At 46.4% G+C, this 20388-nt stretch overlaps 1 non-coding gene and 1 pseudogene across 1 annotated transcript; both read left to right on the top strand.

Annotated features, from left to right (window-relative positions):
• Nucleotides 1-3553: 3553 nt before the first annotated feature.
• The window catches only part of LOC125136753 (glutamine synthetase-like), a 53772-nt pseudogene continuing 36937 nt past the window's right edge, over nt 3554-20388 (top strand).
• Nucleotides 18758-18864, top strand: LOC125137076 (U6 spliceosomal RNA). The gene has a single exon (XR_007137382.1). It is a non-coding gene; the product is annotated as a U6 spliceosomal RNA (small nuclear RNA).

Genomic DNA, 20388 nt, shown 5'->3' with positions numbered 1-20388 from the left:
GAACTCCTAAAGTTTTAGTAATAAATCAGCATCCACAGAAATACAGCCATCTCTTGGGAAAGCCCAGCATCTTCTCTTTGATCTCCAAACACAATTCTCTCGTTTAGTGCTGGGCCAGATGGGGTTAGGAGAGGAGTGTGGTGGAGATACGCTGTTCTCCCGAGCACTCCTTTCTTTGGAAAACCACTATCCTCCCTCTCCCTGAGGCCCTGAGGTGTTGTCAATTCTGGTGCCTCATCATCCCCACTCGAGTGTGGGTGTGTGGCCTCAGCTGGCCAATTAGAACAGTCCATTTCCTAAGCTACAATGATTGGTTCAGGGATGGGCCAATCAGGGCCAATCAGAGTCATCCCTGAGATTCATATGTGAATGTCAGGGAAGAGGGGAGCTCTTTTCCTTCAAAACACCAATGCAAGGATGTAGTTTGTGGCTATTGGTGGCCATTTTTTTCTGGTCATGTGATAAGAGACTGACTGAGAGTGGAACACATACAAAGACGGAAAGAGAGCCAAGACATGTAAAGAGAGAACAACCATGAGATCATCATTTGCTTCCTGAACCTAACAGGCTATGAGAACATGCTGAATCAGTCTTTGGACTTCACAGTGATGAAGTCAATACATCCACTTTCTGTTTCTTACTAAGATAGTTTGAGGGTTTTCTGCCACTTGCCACCAAAGAAAGCTGAAAAATTTGTGAGTAAAATGACCCACAGTCAAACTCACAAAGCACTGTTAAACTGACATTGGGAAATTTTATCTGCTTACTATTCTTGCTTCATCCATCAAATGCCACTCAACTATCCAAGACTAAATACAGAACTACACTGAGCTCCCTTCTTGCAGTTCAGGGTTCAGCTCGGCATTTAAATAATTTAGTCAGATGGCCTTGTTTGAATATTTGCTCTGAGCCATAGACAACATACCACCCTAGGAGAGGAGGCAAAGCGCAAAAAAAAGACATCCCTGACCGTAAAGATGACAGAATAGAGACCCAGGAAGATAGATAATATTCATTAAAATGGGGAAATGAGGACTTAAGTGGTCTAGAGAAAACCCAATGCATTCTGCTCTCAAAATATTATGTTTCAAAATATGCCCTGAAAAGAAGATGAAAGGTCCACGTAGGGATGTCACAACGTAAGTCATCTACATATAGGTGCTCCCTGAAGTTGACACCAGGATTGCAGGTTGAATCACCAAACTCCTTTAGATCAAAAATGATCTTAAGAAATATTAAACTTCAAACAATAGGTGATTAACACATTTTGAGTTTATGAATGAACAAACAGAAGCTGGTCTAGGACTCAGTCTTAAGAGATGCTGACAATGAACAAATGGGCATATAGGAGGAGGTAAAGTAGTTAACAAAGGATACCCCCAGAAAATAGAAGAAAGGAAGGCAGAGACAGAAGCACAGAACCTCAAGATTCCTCAAGTCCCCTGTCCCTTAACCCAGGAGTAGGCTTTCCCTCGGCCATGAAAGCCAAAATGGGTGGTCAATATGGTCAAACGTTATAGAGATAAATAAGATCTGAGATGAGTCCACTGTATTTGTTTAGATCTAGAAAGTACACTATTACCATAGGGATATATATTCAAGAGGCCTCAGTCATTATTAGAAGAGGGAGTTTAATCTGAAAAGGTAGGCATTATGCCACGAAGAAGTTTCCTCTTGACACCCACAGAATGCTGGTCTAGAAGGCTCGGGGACCTTTCCTTCTTGGTTTTTTTTTGGGGGGGGGGCGGGGGCATGCCCTTGGCATGTGGAAGTTCCTGGACCAGGGATCAAACCCATACCATAGCAGCAACCCAAGCCCCTGCAATGAAAAAGCTGGATACAGAACCTGCTGGGCCACAAGGGAACGCCTCCTTTTTCTTAATCCCTGTCCCCTCACACCTAGAAGGTGTTACTATGGATTGGCCAGATTCCTCAATAAAACATTTGGACCTCGGTTTCCCCATCTGCTCAATGGGGACAAGAATGGTGACGGCATTAGAAGGTCGATGTGGGGATTAACTGTGATACTTACAAAGCACCCTATCAATACCTGCCACTGGCTAAGAGTCCAAGAAATTTGGCTGCGTTCACACCATCACCGTCATCGCTACCATCACCGTCAATGTCACATTTTAGGCGATCCAAGCTTTCCTGCTAAGGAGCCTTCTTAGATCTGTCAAGCCCAGAGTGATTCCTCCTTCTTCCAACCTGAAATATCACATCCCTACCCACCTAACGATAATCGTACGCTATTTTGAATTCTTTTTATTTCATTTGCGTAGTATCATTTCAACGTGCTTGAAGTCACCTTCGTGTTAGGGACAACATCTTATCATTTTAAAATCCCTGTAGCCCCTACCATCTACTGACTTTACGGTTGACTTTGAATGAACACCTAAATAAGTGACAGCCAGAGGCCAGAAAATAAATTCTTTTGTATCCCCAGTCATGTCAAAAGCAGTCTGGGCTCTTGGCACTTAAAGAATATTCGTCCGATCGCTGCTGGGCAGAGTGAATGTTAAGATCAGTGACCCCTTGTGCAGCGCACACTGGCAGACCATTAAAGTGAGGAAGGGGCCATATTTTATAGACGAGGAAATTGAAGCCCACACTGATGACACAGATCTAGCTGAACAAAAGTTATGATGGGAATAATTCTCAGGACTCTTTTTATGCCTCGTGTTTTAAAACAACCACCAATAAAAAGTTATTTCAGCAAATGTTTATCGAAGGGGAAAAAAAGTCCCCTAGGTTTTCTGCGGGAGGTGGCGTTTCCTCTTACACTCAACAATTTTGGTGGTGCGGTAGAGCGAAGTGTGGGATGGAGCCAAGGGGGCCTTGTGACTGGGCTCTTGTGTGAGCCCCAGCCAGCGGGGGAGGGGTGGGATTTTCACTTCTAGGAAAGCTCTTCCAGCTCCAGGCGATCCAGGCCCAGTTTGGACACCTATGTTCCTAAAACACAGGGCCCTAAGTTGGCCCCAGGCTGCCTTCCAGAGAGCCCCCTTTCCCAGCTGAGTAGCTGGGCTGGGGGAGTCCCCAGGCCGGCTCACAGAAACCCATCCCAGGAACCAGACAAGAGCCCCACACTCGGAACCTGGGCAATGAGGCTAAACATTTACAATTAAAAGTCACTGCTGTACAAGGAGACATCTCAGGGCCGGCCCCAGGACGAGGCCCTGAGGGAGGCCACGCGTCCGCAGAGGGAGAGCGCAGGACAAGGGCGTCTTTGGTAGCCCTGGCCAGGCTCACAGCCTCCCTTTCAGGTTTTATGCCCACATTTCCCTACCCTCGACTCTCACCAGTGTTTCTCTATCTCTTAAATATACCTCCCTAATCCTCTCCTTCCTCCTTTTTAAAGCCTGCTTTTCCTTTCAAATACTTCCTCAAATGCCAACTTGTTATTTCTGTGCCCTCCCCTTCGAGAGCCTTCCCAAGAGCTCTGACTGAAATACTGGAGACCACAGGGCCAGACTTTCATTCATTTCTTCATTCAATCATTCAACAAATATTTGGTTATGTGGACAGGGCCGCGGCAATACAACCACACTCAAGGATGGCCCAGTTCTCCGGTGAGTGAATAATTAGCTAATTGACTAAATAATTACAACTGTGCAAAGGAGAATTAAGGGGTGTGATGAGATGGGTAGAGAAACAATGGGAATCAACCTTTCTCTGCTTGTCAGAGACTCTCATCCAAATCAGCTGGATGCCCCAGGCCCCTCCCTCTCAAGCACAGGAGCAGGTGTCCTGTAAAAAGCTCTCCTAGGAACTTGCATCCTCCTCCCTTGGGTCAAAGTTTCAGCGCTCCAGGTTGGGGGGGGGGGTCTCCTTAGACCCCACTGCCCAGCCCTAACTCTCCCAGCCCTCTTCACCATCTTGGGGCTGGGGCCCAAGGTAGTTATCCACTGCCATGCAAATACAAGGTTTTCACCTAGTTACCTGGTCTTCTAAGGTTAATGCTTCGTGCAAGGCAGTAGAGAATAGCAGTGAAGCCCGTGGACTCTGGAACCGGGCTATCCCTGTCTCTGATGCACACTAACCGTGTGGCCGTGAACACGTTACTTAATGGCTCTGTGCTCAATTTCATCATCATTAAAATGGGGTGTGTGCGTGGATGTGAGGTAGGTGTGTAGGAGATAACACTCCAACCATAGGGGTATCATAAAGAGGTAAATATATAAATATACAAGGAGGCACTGCCTGTAAAGCCCTTGGAACTGTGCTTAGCCCAAGTCGAGGCTCAGGAAAGGTGCTCTTGGATGCTACGGTTTGAAACTCCCCTGGCAATGTGTCCAGCCTTGGCCTGAACCCAGCCCAGGTCAGAGTCTCAGACTGCTCACCAGGAAGGAGAGGCTGGACCTTTTTAAAAGAGACAAGATGCTGGCAGCAATGAAGACTGCCCGGAAGCTAAACAGACAAGGGCACTGAAGCCGGCTGGATGTGCGGCAGGTTGACCTCAATTCTCTAAGACCAGGAGCCCCTCCAACTATCTGTGGCTTGAGAAGGGAGTCCGAGGAAGATCTGCTTTTGAGCAGGGCTCACCTACCTCTAGCTTCTTATGTGACCCCAAAGATCATTTCTATGCTTCGATTCCATTTTTCCATGGCAGAGGATAAGAGTCATAGTATCATGGAGTTTGAACTAAAATTGACCTTAGTGAGTCCATAATACAACCCTTTTATTTTCTAAGGAAAGTGACACCCAGAAATGTCACGTGACATGGGCAGCAGGGGCTAGATTCAAATCCCAGCCCTAGGACTTATGCTTGTCTCTGAGATTCATGATCCTCTGAGGTAAAGGGAAGGTAGGAATTCCACCTGCATAGGGTCACCATGAGAACTAAGAGGACCACATATGATGCACCACACCCAGGGCCTGGGTGTGGTTGGGTAGGAAGTCATAACGGCATTTCCCAGTGGCAAGTGACTGGTTGCTAATCCCTTCCTTACCTTCTCCACTGGGTTGACAGAAGAATAAAGGAAGCAGTAGAAGACTCTGAAAATCGAAAAGCCGTGTAATCATTCTGTGCTGTTAATATTACCCATCCAATTAAGATTTACTAAACCAATTTGGGGAACTGACCATTGCCTCAGGAACTAAAGGGTTAAAGTCCATATATAAAAACTCAGTTTCTGGTTCTTGGAGGTTTCTCATTTGGGACTAGGCTTCTCAAGAAAGGGCTTTCAAAGCCACAGTGCTTGGTAATCATGGTCTCACAGAGAAAGCTCACTTAAAGCAACATTCCTCCTCCTGCTATTACTGAAGCATCAGAGTAAAGCACATGTGTGGTGGGGGCTTGGCCCCCAGCCTCCTCTGAGAGCAACTGGGGGACCTGAGTCCATGATGCTCCAGTGGGACCAGCCCCTTGGGCTCATCCAGCAGAGACAGCTGCACCCACTCCCTGGGGGGAGGCTCCTTGTCTTGGGCCAGTGTGGAATTGCAGCCAAGTGCCTTCAAACCACCCAGGACCCAGTCTGGTGTCATCAGAAATGAGCCAAAGCCCACAGGCCCAGAGTCAAAGAAAGATAGCTAGGTGCTCTTTAAAAGAGGTCATGAGCAGTAAAATAGGAATCAAAATAAAATGAGGAAGATTTTTTTTTCCTCAATTTTTAATGTCAGAAAAATCTCTTTTTTTGGAGTTCCCATTGTGGCACAATGGAAACGAATTTGACTAGTATCCATGAGGATACAGGTTCGATCCCTGGCCTCACTCAGTGGGTTAAGGAGCTGGCATTGCTGTGGCTGTGGTGTAGGTGGTGGCTGCAACCCAGATTCCACCCTTAGCCTGGGAACTTCCACATGCTATGAGTGCAGCCCTAAAAAAAAGGAAAACCCTTATTTAGACATCCCCTCGCATCTCATCGGCCAGACTGAGTCACATGCCCACCTCTAGACCAATCCCTGGCCGGCATGTAGGGTTGATCAGTGATTGGCCTTCTCAGTTGGAGGAGGCATGGGTACTAGAACTAAATAAATAGAAGCTCTGCCTGCCCACCAGGAAGGCAGAAGTGAGCTGTTAGATGCCCAGCTCTAGCCACCAGTTCACAACAAACAAAGGGAGAAAACATTAAAACCTAAAGGATTGACTATGGCTTTGAAGCCCAAGCACTGGGTCCTAATTGTGCCTCTTACCAACTAAAAAAATTGAGTGGGATCCTTGGCCTCTGAGAGCCTCAGATTCATCTAACAAGGCTGTTGTGAGGGTCAAATGAGGTAATTCAGTCTTCATACAAGCCCTTGGCAGACTTTCACATCCCGCCTGAAAGGATGTCCTCTATCCAGTTATCATTGTCAATGAAAATGGTAACACGAATGGATCTTCTATGGAAATGTGTTTAGAGTTGACTGTTGGGGCACTCACTTCTTAGCCTCTATAAGCTATGGCTAAGTGACCCTTTGGGGCCAAGGTCAGCTATAGTATTTGTTTTTAATTACATTAAGACCTGGCTCATTCTTTATCTGAAAACAATATATGTCATTTAAGTTTCTTAAATCCTTTTTAAAAATAATCCAAAACCCCATCAAAAAATGGGCAGAATCTAAACAGACAATTCTCCAAAGAAGACATACAGATGGCCAAAAAACACATGAAAAAATGTTCAACATCACTAATTATTAGAGAAATGTAAATCAAAACCACTATGAGGTACCACCTTACACTGGCCAGAATGGCCATCATCAAAAAGTCTACAAACAATAAGTGTTGGAGAGGGTGTGGAGAAAAGGGCACCCTATTACACTGTGGGTGGGATTGTAAACTGGTGCAACCACTGTGGAAAACAGTATGGAGATTCCTCAGAAAGCTAAAAATAGAATTACCATTTGATCCAGCAATCCCACTCCTGGGCATCTATCCAGAGAAAACCATGACTCGAAAAGACACATGTACTCCAATGTTCATTGCAGCACTATTTACAATAGCCAAGACATGGAAACAACCTAAATGTCCATCGACAGAGGAGTGGATCAATAAGCTGTGGTACATATACACAATGGAATATTACTCAGCCATTAAAAGGAAAGAAGTAATGGCATTTTTAGCAATATAGATGGACCTAGAAATTATCATACTGAGTAAAGTCAGTCAGACAGTGAGACACCAACATCAAATGCTATTATTTACATGTGGAATCTTAAAAAAGGACACAATGAACTTTGCAGAACAGATACTGACTCACAGACTTTGAAAAACGTATGGTTTCCGAATGAGACAGGTTGGGGGGTAGGGGATGGGCTGGGGGTTTGGGATGGAAATGCTATAAAATCGGTTTGTGATGATCATTGTACAACTATAAATGTAATACAATTCATTGAGTAATTAAAAATAAAATAAAAAGAATCCAAAATTGCCATGCAAATTTCTTGTATTAAAATGCATATGTATCAATTACAAACAAAATTATGCCATTAGGGCTATTGGGGATAATATTTAATAAACATAAAATGTATAATAAGCATGTGACAAAATGTCGAAGTACATCAGTGGTTCTCAAGTAATCTCTCAAAGGTCAAGGTCAAGGTGGTCCAGGGTGTCTGCTGTGGTCGAAGATGACAGGATCACCTCAAGCCTGAACACCAATCTTTGTGCATCTAACACAAAGCTTTCTTCCCCAGAGCAGAAATAGAACAGAGTTTGGCTGGTGAAGGAAAGAGTGGAAAATGGGGGATCTGCCAGGTCACTCAGGCAAATGAAAAGCAGGTACATTACTCTTTCCCCTGCCTGATCCACTGGCATCAGTCCCATCAAGAGGCATGTTCTTTGGGCCTCAGAGCGTGTGCAGACTTGAAAGCCCTGGCTCTGAAAAAAATCTTCTACCTCAACATAATGTGGAGAGAAGTTCCATTTGGTCAGTCACCTGATCGTCTCTCCGAGTGCAAGGGATGGCCATGGCCCAAGCGTAGCAACAGCCAATCGATTGGCATCAGCTCTTAAAATGGTTCGCTTTTTTAGTAGTAGGCTATATATATGTATATATATATATATATATATATATTGGTCTTTTTGTCCTTTTAGGGCCACACCCACGGCATATGCAGGTTCCCAGGCTAGGGGTCGAATCCGAGCTATAGCTACTGGCCTACGCCAGAGCCACAGCAAGGCGGGATCCAAGCCATGTCTGTGACCTACACCACAGCTCACGCCAACGCTGGATCCTTCACCCACTAAGCGAGGCCAGGGATTGAACCCGCAACCTCATAGTTCCTAGTCAGATTCGTTTCCCCTGTGCCACGACGGGAACTGCAATAGTAGGCAATATTGACTGAGCACTTACTATATGCTACTCACTGTGCTAAGTGCTTTAGATTTATTATTTCCTTTAATACTCACAAAAAACCATGGAGTAGGAATATTATTATCCCCATTTTACAGATGAAGAAATGAAGGCGCAGGATGTTCAGCTAATTTGCTATAGATCACAGCTAGGTAGCAGGCAGAGTTAGGACTCAAATTCAGATAGTCTGGGTCCAAAGCATATGTTCTTAACCATACACAACATGGTGTTTTTTTTGTTTGGGGGGGGGACTGTTTGTTTGTTTGTTTGTCTTTTTAGGGTTATACCTGTGGCATGGGGAAGTTCCTAGGCTAGGAATCAAATCTGAGCTGTAGCGGCCAGCCTAGACCACAGCCACAGCAACATGGGATCCAAGCCGCATCTGTGACCTACACCACAGCTCATGGCAATGCCAGATCCTTAACCCACTGAGCAAGGCCAGGGATTGAACCTGCATCCTCATGGATGCTAACTGGGTTTGTTATCGCTGAGCCACAACAGGAACCTCCTGGTTTTGGTTTTTAATAGACTTTACTTTCAGGAGTATTTTTATTTTTATTTCTTTTTACCGCCGCATCTGTGGCATATGGAAGTTCCAGGGCTAGGGGTCAAATCCAAGCTGCAGCTGTTGGCCTAGGCCACAGCCATGGCAACACCAGGTCTGAGCCACGTCTGTGAACCATGCCACAGCTTGCGGCAATGCCAAATCCTTAACCCCCTGAGTGAGGCCAGGAATCAAACGTGCATCCTCGTGGAGACAACGTCAGGTTCTTATCCTACTGAGCCACAGTAGGAATTCCCTTGGGAGTATTTTTAGGTTCACAGCAAAACTGAGCAGAAGGTATAGAGATTTCCCAAATACTTCCTTCCCCCACAGAAGCTCAGCCCCTCCACTAGTAGCATCCTCACCAGAGTGATACCTTACAATCAATGAACCTACACTGACACATTCTCATCATCCAAAGTCCATCATTTACGTTTGGGTTCATTCTTAACGTTGTCCATTCTCCGCATTTAAACAAATGTATGAGGGCATAAGTCCCCCATTATAGTACCATACAGAGCAGTTTCACTGCCCTAAAAGTCTCCGTGCTCGGAGTTCCCGTCGTGGCTCAGTGGTTAACGAATCCGACTAGGAACCATGAGGGTTGGATCCCTGGCCTTGCTCAGCAGGTTAAGGGTCTGGCATTGCCGTGAGCTGTGGTGTAGGTTGCAGACGCGGCTCGGATCCCACGTTGCTATAGCTCTGGCGCAGTCTGGCAGCTACAGCTCCGAATGGACCCCTAGCCTGGGAACCTCCATATGCCGTGGGAGCGGCCAAGAAATGGCCAAAAAGCCAAAAAAAAAAGTCTCCGTGCTCCACTTCTTCATTCTCCCCTTCCCACTAGCCATCATAAGCCACTGATCCATTTACTGCATCCATAATTTTGCCTCCTCCAGAATGGCAAATAGTTGGAATGACATCGTATATAGCCTTTGCCGATTGGCTTCTGTTACTTAGTACTATGCGTTTACGTTTCCTGCATGTCATTTCATGACTTGATAGTGGGCTGCTTTTGAATGCTGGATAATAGTCCACCGTCCAGATGTACCAGTTTATCCATTCACCTACTGAAGGACATCTTGGTTGCTTCCTAGTTCTGGCAATTATGAATAAAGCTGCTGTAAACATTCCCTTGCAGGCTTTTGTGCAGACATGCTTTCAACTCATGTGGATAAACACCAAGGAGCACAATTGTTGGGTCATAGGATAAAATTATGTTTACCTTGGTAAGAAATCGTCAAAATGTTTTCCAGAGAAACTGGACCATTTCGACTTCCCTCCAGGAGTGGGTGAGAATTCCCATTGCTCAACATCCTCACCAGCATTTGGTGTTTGGGATTTGGGCCATTCTAATAACGTGTAGTGGTTTAATTGTTGTATATCTTCTCATTGCTTTTTTAAATGTTGTATATCTTCTTTGGTGAGGTGTCTGTCCAGATCTGTTGCTTATTTTTTTTTTAACTAAATTGTTTGTCTTCTTATTGTTGAATTTTGCAATATAGCATTTTTAAGGATAAAATTACGGATTCATAGAATGTCAAGGATGGAAACACCTCAGAAATCACCCAGTCCTTCCCCCTCACTTTACGAATGTGAAAAATAAGGCCCAGGAGTTCCCACTGTAGCTCAGAGGGTTAAGAACCTGACTAGTATCCATGAGGATGCTTCACTCAGTGGGTTAAAGATTTGGCGTTGCTGCAAGCTGCAGTGTAGGTCACAGATGCAGCTCAGACCCCACGTTGCTGTGGCTGTGGTGTAGGCCAGCAGCTGCAGCTCCAGTTCCGATTCAGCTCCCAGCCTGGGAACCTCCATATGCTGCAGATGTGGCCCTAAAAAGAAAATAAATAAATAAATAAGGCCCCAAGACACTCAGATGGGGCAAATCTGGAACCAGAGCCCGAGAATTCCTTCCCTCTCATCACAGTGCATGTCATCAGGCAATTTCCTCTGTGAGCAGGTAGCTCCCCAAGGACAGGGGTCACACCTGGCCATCTGCCTGTCTTTCCTTCGCACCTCATCTGGCACACAGTCAGTGAATGTCTGTGGGAGAGGGCAAGAAATGACCTTCCCCTGGCATTTATGCACCCTTTTCAAAAGGCAGGCCCCTCTGCCCTCTACTCTAATCTGTGGAATTGAAGAGAATTAAGAGAATTAACATTCTAGATCTTTCATGGTGCAATGTGGTGCTGGGGTCGGGGTGGGGGTGGGGTAGGGTGGCAGTGGCTGGCAGAGGCCATGTCAGCATGTAATTCTTAACATTGGCTATGCATCAGCATCACTTAAGGGCCTGGTTAAAAAAAAAAAAAAAGGAGTTCCCATCGTGGCACATTGGAAATGAATCCGACTAGGAACCATGAGGTTGCAGGTTCTATCCCTGGTCTCACTCAGTGGGTTAAGGATCCGGCATGGCTTGGATCTGGCGTTGCTGTGACCGTGCATAGACCTACAGCTGTATCTTCAATTAGATCCCTAGCCTGGGAACCTCCGTATGCCTCGGGTGTGGCCCTAAAAAGACAAAAAAAAACAAAACAAAACAAAAAAAAACCATCCCCAGCCATTTGGATTCCATGCATTATTTTAAGGTTTACCATTACCAGGTCCTAGGCTAAGCCCTTCACATGCCTTCACATGCAGGATCCTATTTACTCCTTATGCAAGCCTACAGGATGGGCAGTATTATCCTCTTCCACTCTGCAGATGAGGAAACTGTGATTCAGAGAGGTTAAGACACTCACCCAGGGTCACACAGTCTAGCATGGACTAGAGCCGCCATGCGAATAAAACAGCCTAACTGCTGTCAGAGCTATTGGTCAACCCGTGGCGTGCACAAAGGCACTGAGGTGTTTACGCTCAACCCTGTGCAAACCCTACGTTTTGAGACCCTCGTAGCTAAAAGGCAGGGACAGGGCACCCCCCCAGAAGGCTTCTAAGAGAAAGTTCTTCACCAGGGTGTGACCATCTAGGGGCTCTGAGAACTCTGTGTGAGCCCCGAATTCCAGCCCATCAGCTCCACCAAAAGACAGATCACAGACGCCCACACTCTTGTTATGATTTGCACACCATTCAGACAGAGTCCTGACTCTTTTACTTTTTTCTACTGGCGTGTAACATACAAAAAAGCCCACCAATCTTCAATGTACAGCTCCACCGCTGTTCACAAAGTGGACGTCGGGTAACCTGCTCTGCTTATTGCAGGTAACATCTTTAAACATCTCCAGTTATCTTAAGAGGTTTCATTGAAGGCTTCAAAGCAAATATTTTATTTTATTTTATTTTATTTGTCTTTTTGCCATTTCTAGGGCCACTCCTGCAACATATAGAGGTTTCCAGGCTAGGGGTCTAATCGGAGCTGTGGCCACCGGCCTACACCAGGGCCAGAGCAACACAAGGTCTGAGCTGCGTCTGCAATCTACACCCCAGCTCACGGCAACGCCGGATCCTTAACCCACTAAGCAAGGCCAGGGATGGAACCCACAACCTCATGATTCCTAGTCAGATTCATTAACCACTGAGCCAGGACAGAAACTCCAAAAGCAAACATTTTAAAACTGAGTCTTGGGAGTTCCCTTCATGGCTCAGTTGTTAAGGAATCTGACTAGTACCCATGATGATGCAGGTTCAATCCCTGGCCTCGCTCAGTGGGTTAATGATCCAGCATTGCTGTGAGCTGTGGTGTAGGTTGCAGATGCGGCGCAGATCCTACATGGCCGATGTAGCTCCAATGTAACCCCTAGCCGGGGAACTTCCATATGCTACGGGTTTGGCTCTAAAAAGCAAAATGAACAAACAAAAAAAAAGAGTCTCATTTCACAGATAAATGCCCTTTTACAAAAGGAATATTTACAATAATAAAATGGGTGGTGGCTGTGAGGGCTTCAGGAGAAGTCTCCAGGCTCTCAGGGGAGCGTGGCTGGGAGGATGGGGTCGGGGGTTTGGGGGGTGGCGGTGGCCACACTCCAGGGCAGGCGCTCTGCAGCAAGACAATAAATGCATCCCTGGTAAGGTGCCAGGACCCCTCGGGTTTCCTCTCCCTGCAGCTGCATGGACGTTGCATGAATTTCTCATGTCTTTTCCCACCCCTCTATAGAAGGAAAATGTGGGTAGTTGCTCCCTTTCTTTTGTGTCTCATGACTGATGCCAATTCAGAAAAAAACAAAACAAAAAAAAAACAAAAACAAACAAAAAAAAAGCTCCTGGATTTGATATTCTAGAAGGGCTTTTTGCGGGAAAATTAAAAACAAAATGAAATTTAAAAAAATAAGAAAACCAATAACCAACCAAAAACAACAGAGTGCTGCAAGTCTGAAAAGCCTGGAAATCACTGCGCTGCTATTTTAAACCAAACACAAACTGTTTAGGAGGCAGGTTGCTATTTCTTCCGGATCTCACCCTGGGAGGGGTCCTCTTACACTTAGACACGTCGGTTTTCTCGGCAGGCCATGGCACGGCAGTGACGGGGAGGGCCCTCTATGCTGCGCCGCATTTATATTTATACATCTCACCGTGATCGGTGCTCCCAGGCTGTGTGCTCTCAAGCCTGAGACTGAGAGGCAGGACGCAGGCAGTTCCAGCCTGGGCTTGACAATCGGACAAGCTGGGCTCCGATCCAAGCTCTATTACGGCCTGGCTCCATGACCCCAGGCAAGCCACTTACTCTCCCTGGACGTCAGTGCCCCCATGTGTAAAATGAGTCCTTGTCTGCACCTTCTGTGACCAGAGTGAGCATAAATGAGGCGTGTAAAGGGCTATCATCATGCCTGGCATGTTGATGAACTACTCCTCCAATCTTGCTAGGATAACCTGCATCCTATTTTCTGAAAATGCAGAAGAGAGCAGTGGATCCAGTACCAAAGTAGCAGGGGGGAGGGAGACAGTGAAAGGGTGTCTGGGGAAGGTTCTGAGTTCAGGGGACATTTGTTTGTCATCTGCCTTCAGGTTCAAGGGGCAGGTGTATGCCTGCAGGTCAGCAGAGAGACGTCCGCCCCGAGCCAGAAATAAAAATATTGATTCTTGAAGTTCAGTCCTGGAAGTCTGGGGTGTCAAAGCCAGAAATGCAAAGGTCTCTTTATCTGGATGGGCTTTCAGTCCAGGTTTAATCAGCGCTGCCAGCCAGGAAGGCTTGCCTTTAGAAACACCCGGATCAACAGGAGACTGGTCCAAGGAGAGGTTGCCATGACAACCCAGGGGCCAGGTCTGCTGGTCGCATTTGAACCCTTCCTCCCACACACATAGGCAAACACCACACACTCAGACTCACCTTGCAAGGACCCCAGCTCTCTGAGCCACAGAACTTGGGTCTCCTAGTTAGGACACCCTTCAGCGCGACCTCTCCTTGAAGCATTCCAAGCTCCAGGCTCCTGGAAGCCACAGGAGATTGCTAGTAGGAGATGAAATTGCCCTCAAGATCACTGGCCTCCCTAAGTAGTTCGCTGGAAATGATCAGCTTTAGAGCCCCTGGGACTCGGATAGAAAGGTAACCCTGGGCTCATCAAGGCTCCAGGGGAAAGGGACCCTGAGCCAATTAGACACTTTCATTCTGCCCCCTTCTCCCCATCCATCCCGTGTCCTACCCTCATTGTTCTCCCTTGGGACTTGTCCATTACACTCGTCCTACTCTAATGCTATAAAAGAAAGGTTTTGGAGAGTTTTCTTCCCAGGGACTTTTGCATTTTAATGAAAACTCTTGAAAATCAAAATGCTTTCAGCCTCAAGGAATAAACTCCTTAATGAGGAATCTTCAGGCTCCCAGGGAGGGGTGATGGGGAGTAGAAAGCAGAAAGAAGAGAGTTGAGGCAGGAGGTAAGAAACACACTTAATGGAGTGCCTGTTCTGGCTCAGCAAGTTAAGAACCCGACTAGTATCCATGAGGATGTGGTTCAATCCCCAGCCTCACTCAGTAGGTTAAGGAGTCAGCGTTGCTGCAAGCTGCAGATGAGGCTCAGATCTGGCATTGCTATAGCTATGGGATAGCCCAGCAGCTGCAGCTACCATTCAACCCCTAGCCCAGGAACTTCCATATGCTGCAGGTGCAGCCTTAAAATAGAAAAGAAAAGAAACACCCTTACTGAGAATACTAGATTTAAGGTCAACAGGCCTGGGTTTGAGTCCTCCCTGTATGACTTGGGTCAGAGCCTCAATTCCCATAGGGGTTCATAATGCTAAAGTCCCGTGGCTGTTAGCACAGATCCTGGCACAATGTTGCAAGCCCCAGGGTAGAAGCAAACAAGAAGACTGTTGTGCACCCCAACCAAAGACCAGGATTGGTTCTGACGTCCTGGGCCTGGGCTGCAGTGCTTCTCAGGGACACTCTGCCCAGCTACCAGGGGTGGACAGTAGGAAAAGAGGGGCCTGAAAGAAGGAACACATTCAGATGCAACTCTGTTTGTAAGTCTGTTTGTTTGTTTTCCTCGGGAGGAGACACTGAGAAAGTAGGAAAGCACGAGACGCTGAGAGTAGGGAAGAAGGGTGGTGCTTATGAGGACAGAGAAAGGGAAGCAGTGGGGACCATCTGCTCAGTCCCCAGGGGCCTCCAAGACACAAGCCCTGCTGAGTAAAATGCCTGAGCTACAGGCAAAGGACATGTTTCTCTGAGGACGTTCCTGGCCGTGACAGTGGCCAGTTTTAAAATTAGTGATGATTAGTGATGTAGGACAATCTCTACCACAAAACTGCTCTAACTACAGTGGATTGGCGTCTATAAAGCCAGTGCAGCTGCTTGACACAAAGGATGTTGAGCTGAAAGAATCCTCGTCAATTTAGGGGCGGTCTAGATGAGAGACACTCCCCCCAACACTGCCCCCACTGCCATATCCCTTGGCCAGCACCCTCTCTTCAGGGCAGCAGTGGGATGGAGCAGAGAGAGATGACCCCATCCCAGCTCTACCAATGCCAGCTTAGGAGATTCCTGCAGGTCTTGGGCCATCGTTGCCGGGTCTGTGTAATGACAGGATATGCGTCTACTTGGACAGTGAGGTTAAACGTTATATCTATGAGGGAACTAGTGTAATAACCAGGGACTTATCAGCACTCAACAAATGTTAACTTCCTTCTCTAAGAAACTAAAGAGCACATCCCCCCAACACACACACTGTTTTCCTCTTCTCCCTACACCCCTGGTGGTAGCATGGACATAGATTTTGTCAGGCATGCTCTCAATTGCAAATAAAATAAAATCCATCTAACAATGGACTAAACAGGCCTTCATTTTCCTCAAAGAAGAAGAAATCTAGAGATAGGAGGCCACTGGTTCTGGTTCTGTGGCTCAGCAACTTTCAGACTCTTGTTTCTTTGATGCTACTGCCCTTTCCCTCGTGGTTATAATATGGCTACCACAGCTCCAAGCATCACAGCCCAATTCCAGGCAGGAAGAAACTCACCAGCCGTGAGTTCCTTTTATAAACAAGGAAAAAAAATGTCCCCCAAATTCCCGGCAGATATCTTATTGGCATGACCATGTCCCATGGTCACTTTATGTATGAGGGAGCCTGGGAAAGCAAACCAGCCTATAGACTTGAGGCAGGCAAGGAAGAAAGAAAGAAATGAAGACATGGCAGTTGAGTAAGCCAACCCACAGTGTCCGCCACAGCTGTACATCACGTTGAAGACAATGCTTCGTTTATTTATTCAACAAGTGAGTACTGAGCACCTACTATGCCTTGAGCTGGGCGCTGAAGAGGACAGATGAGTCATATCAGACTTGGTGCTGGGGGTGATGGGTCCTTGACATGTCTGCATGCAGGGGGTTGTGGAAACAGCACCAGGTTTGGAGGTAGGGGCAAAAAGACTCCCTGGATGGGTGCTGACAATGACTGGGAGTAAGTCAGTTGTTTGGAGTGGAGGGAGGCAGGCCAGCTGCCCAGACAGTGCTCCAGGCAGAGGGAACAGCATGTGCAAAGTCCTAGCAGCAGGAGAGAACTTGGCAGGCATTCAGGGAACTGAAAGGAGATCCCCGAGGCCACCAAAGGTTATTCAAACAAGAAAGATCAAAAGCAGGCCACACAGATGTGAGTGAGTCAATTTGACTAGCGAGAGCATTAAACCGTGGTCTGCCAGTCCCTTCCCATGGGGGAGAGAAAGCACTGGTAGCTTCTTTAAACACAGAAGCTGCAGGAGAAGCAGAAGCCCTGGGGAGCTGCTGTGGACAAACTCGACTACCTTGCTGGCAAGATCCCTGAGAGAGAAGACACTGCAGACCTGGCCACCTGGGTCCTGCAGTCAGGGTGGGCTCTCTGCCTCTCTCTGACTTGTCTGCAGAAGGTCCTGGCACCTGCTGAGCCCTTGGCCGGGAATTCGCTTCCCCTGAGTCTGCACTCTCTTCACTCTCACCTCCTGTTCACCCTTCAGATTTCGCTTCCCACCCCCTCCCTGAAACACATCAACTCATGACAGTGCATGCACCAGGGACCTCCACCGTGTCACCAGCACGAAGGGACTATGATTTTACATTGATTTGTGTGGAATTTTTTTAAATTGATGAGCATCTCTCCCAGTGGACTGCAAGCTCTATGAGGGAAGGGACCATTGCCAGAAGGTATTTCCCTAATACCTAGCATCATGCCTGGCACGTAGGAGCTCAATAAATACTAGGAGCTAGGTCATATCAAACTGACAATATGCAACCATTTTTGAATGGTGCTTTCATATGATTTGGCCGAATATTAATTGAATGAAGGAAGCTGAGTTTTTCTGAACACTATTTACTGCAGCATGGGAATCAGTACAAGGAGGGTCCACGCTGGCACTGTTCAAAGAGCTGGTTTCCCTAAAATTCTAAAGAGCTGAGTATCTGGTCCCTGGTCATGTTTTTTTTTTTTTTAAATTATCAGAGCTGCAGCTGCCAGCCTATGCCACAGTCACAGCAACGCGGGATCCAAGCCGAGTCTGTGACCTACACCACAGCCCATAGTAACGCCAGATCCTTAACCCACTGAGCGAGGCCAGGGATCGAACCCTCATCCTCATGGGTCCTAGTTGGGTTCATTACTGCCGAGGCACAACAGGAACTCCTTTAGTCACGATCTGGACCTGAACAGGGCTTCTCACACTTCAATACGCAGCAGGAGCCCCAGGGGAGTGTGTTCAGATTCTGATTCGGTTGGTCTAGGGTGGTCCCTGAGAGTCTGCCTGTGTAACAGACTCCCGGGTGATGTCCATGGGGTGACAGCCAGAGGGAAGGAGGCCAAAATACAGACTTGGAGCAGGTTGGCATAGGTCCTCTGTACCATTAAGGAGCTCCCAATAAGGCTGCCCTCTTTTTTCTTCCTCAGCCAATACAAAAATCCAGAAACTCATTTGCAAAGAGTTGGGGAGTTCCCATTGTGGCTCAACGGGTTAAGAGTCTGACATAGTGTCTGTGAGGATTCAGGTTCAACCCCTGGCCTTGTTGAGTGGGTTAAAGACACGGCATTGCCAAAAGCTGCAGGTAGGTCCAAGATGAGGCTAAGATCGGGTGTTGCTGTGGCTTAGATGAGTTTTCCAGATCACCGAAGCTTGGCCCTCCAAGGGACGCAAACTTATTTTAATAGTTATTGATGGAAATGCTTTAAAGTTATTCAGTGCTATCGTGCCTTCTTCAGTAAATTGGACAGAACCCGACTCTTGCTGATATTTCCTTCCTTCTTGAAAAAAAAAAAATCTTTGAGAGTTCCCACTGTGGCTCAGTGGTAATGAACCTGACTCATATCCGTGAAGATGCAGGTTCGATCTCTGGCCCCAGCCCATTGCTGTGAGCTGTGGTGTAGGTCACAGACACAGCTCAGATCCTGAGTTGCTGTGGCTGTGGCATAGGCCGGCAGCTGCAGCTCTGATTCGACCCCTAGCCTGGAAACTTCCATATGCCACAGGTGTGGTCCTAAAAAGAAAAAAAAAATAAATCTTGGTGAAATACATCACATATGTGAATAAAACACACACGGACAACTTAAAAAATATAAATCCGTGCTTGCTCGCTCCAGCAGCATATATACTAAAATTGGAATCATACAGAGAAGATTAGCATGGCCCTTGCGCAAGGATGACACAAAAACTCGTGAAGTGTTCCATATTTTGTATATATTTTATATATATGCGTGACTGGGTCACTTTGCTATACAGTAGAAATTGACCGAACACTGTAAACCAACTATCATGGAAAAAATAAAAATCATTAATAAAAAAATTAAAAATACAAAAAAAAGAATATAAATCAAGTGGATAAGGTTAGGCCCACCATGGTAAGAGAAGGCAGTACAGTGCCTTCCGAGCCCCCTCTTTCCTCATTAACTACTACACCAGTGCACGTGTCTTCGCTTTTCTTTATTGTTTTATCACGTGGGAATGTGGCTCCCAACAATGTAATTCATTTTGCCTGTTCTTGAACATCATAGGAATTAAATCCTACTCAAGTATGATGGGGTGACTAGTTCCTTTTGTTGGACATTGTAGTTTTGATGATTTATTTACCTATTTGTTTATTTATTTTGTCTTTTTAGGGCCACACATGCAGCATATGGTAGTTCCCGGGCAAGGGGTCAAATAGCCACAGCAACGCACCCGAGCTGCACCTGCGCCTTCGCCGCAGCTTATGGCTATGCCAGACCCTTAACCCATTGAGCAAGGCCAGGGATTGAACCTGCATCCTCATGGATACTGGTTGGGTTATTGGCCTGCTGAACATTGTGTTTTTTTGATTCATCCCCGTTATCATGTGTCACTTGCTCTGTGTCTACACAGAGTAAATGGACCCTGGAGGGAGTTCTAAATGGCTGGACTGCAAGTAAATACATACACTACAGGGGATGAATCCTACGACATTTATTTTGGCTGTGAACAGTCTTTTGTTTTGTTTCGAGAGTGGTTGTTTTCTTACCCATTTGAGGGTTTTGTTTATTTTTGCTTCTTTTCTGGTTCCTGACAGTGTTCCAAATAACTGAGGTCGCTGTATACATCGCCTCTGGATAAGTGAGGTGCCGCTGCCCTTTGAATATGTCTAATTTAATTTCATATTAAATTTAATTAAATTCTTATTTAATTTTGCTTTCTGGTATCCGCCCCAAATAGCATAGCTTCAACTAGTAGGTGGCACATATTCCTGAGACAAGAGACACCAAAGATTCCAAAGAGCCTTGTTCTGCTGCCACCAGAAGCCTCTTTTAGAAACAGAGGTGTTTTGGCAAGAGAAGAAGTCGTTTCTATATACATTAAAAAAAAGAAAGAAAGAAAGAAACAGAGGTGTTGGAAAATTCTTTTATTAGATGGAATTCATGCATGCCTCATGGTTAGTTTGAGTTTAAGTCATTTAATGGCAAAAGGGAACCATCTTGGTGATATCTTATTGTTGAAAAGTATTTCAACTGTGGGTTACTGACCAATTCTGGCAGATGTGAGCAGAAAGGGGACTTATTGACAAGATATTGGATAACTTACGGAATCATCAGGTAGCCTGGCAGACCAGGTTTGAGACCATGCAGCCAAGAATGGTACCCAAAATCACTGGCCTAATGAGGACCTACTGCCACCACCAACTACTAGGCACTTCATCCTGCTTGCCCCCACCCTCAGCACTAGACCCTGGGTGCAACCCCTACTGCAGGA

Source organism: Phacochoerus africanus, chromosome 9 (assembly GCF_016906955.1).
Source record: "Phacochoerus africanus isolate WHEZ1 chromosome 9, ROS_Pafr_v1, whole genome shotgun sequence".
Lineage (NCBI taxonomy): Eukaryota > Metazoa > Chordata > Mammalia > Artiodactyla > Suidae > Phacochoerus > Phacochoerus africanus.
This window is presented reverse-complemented; position numbering and strand designations above follow the sequence as displayed.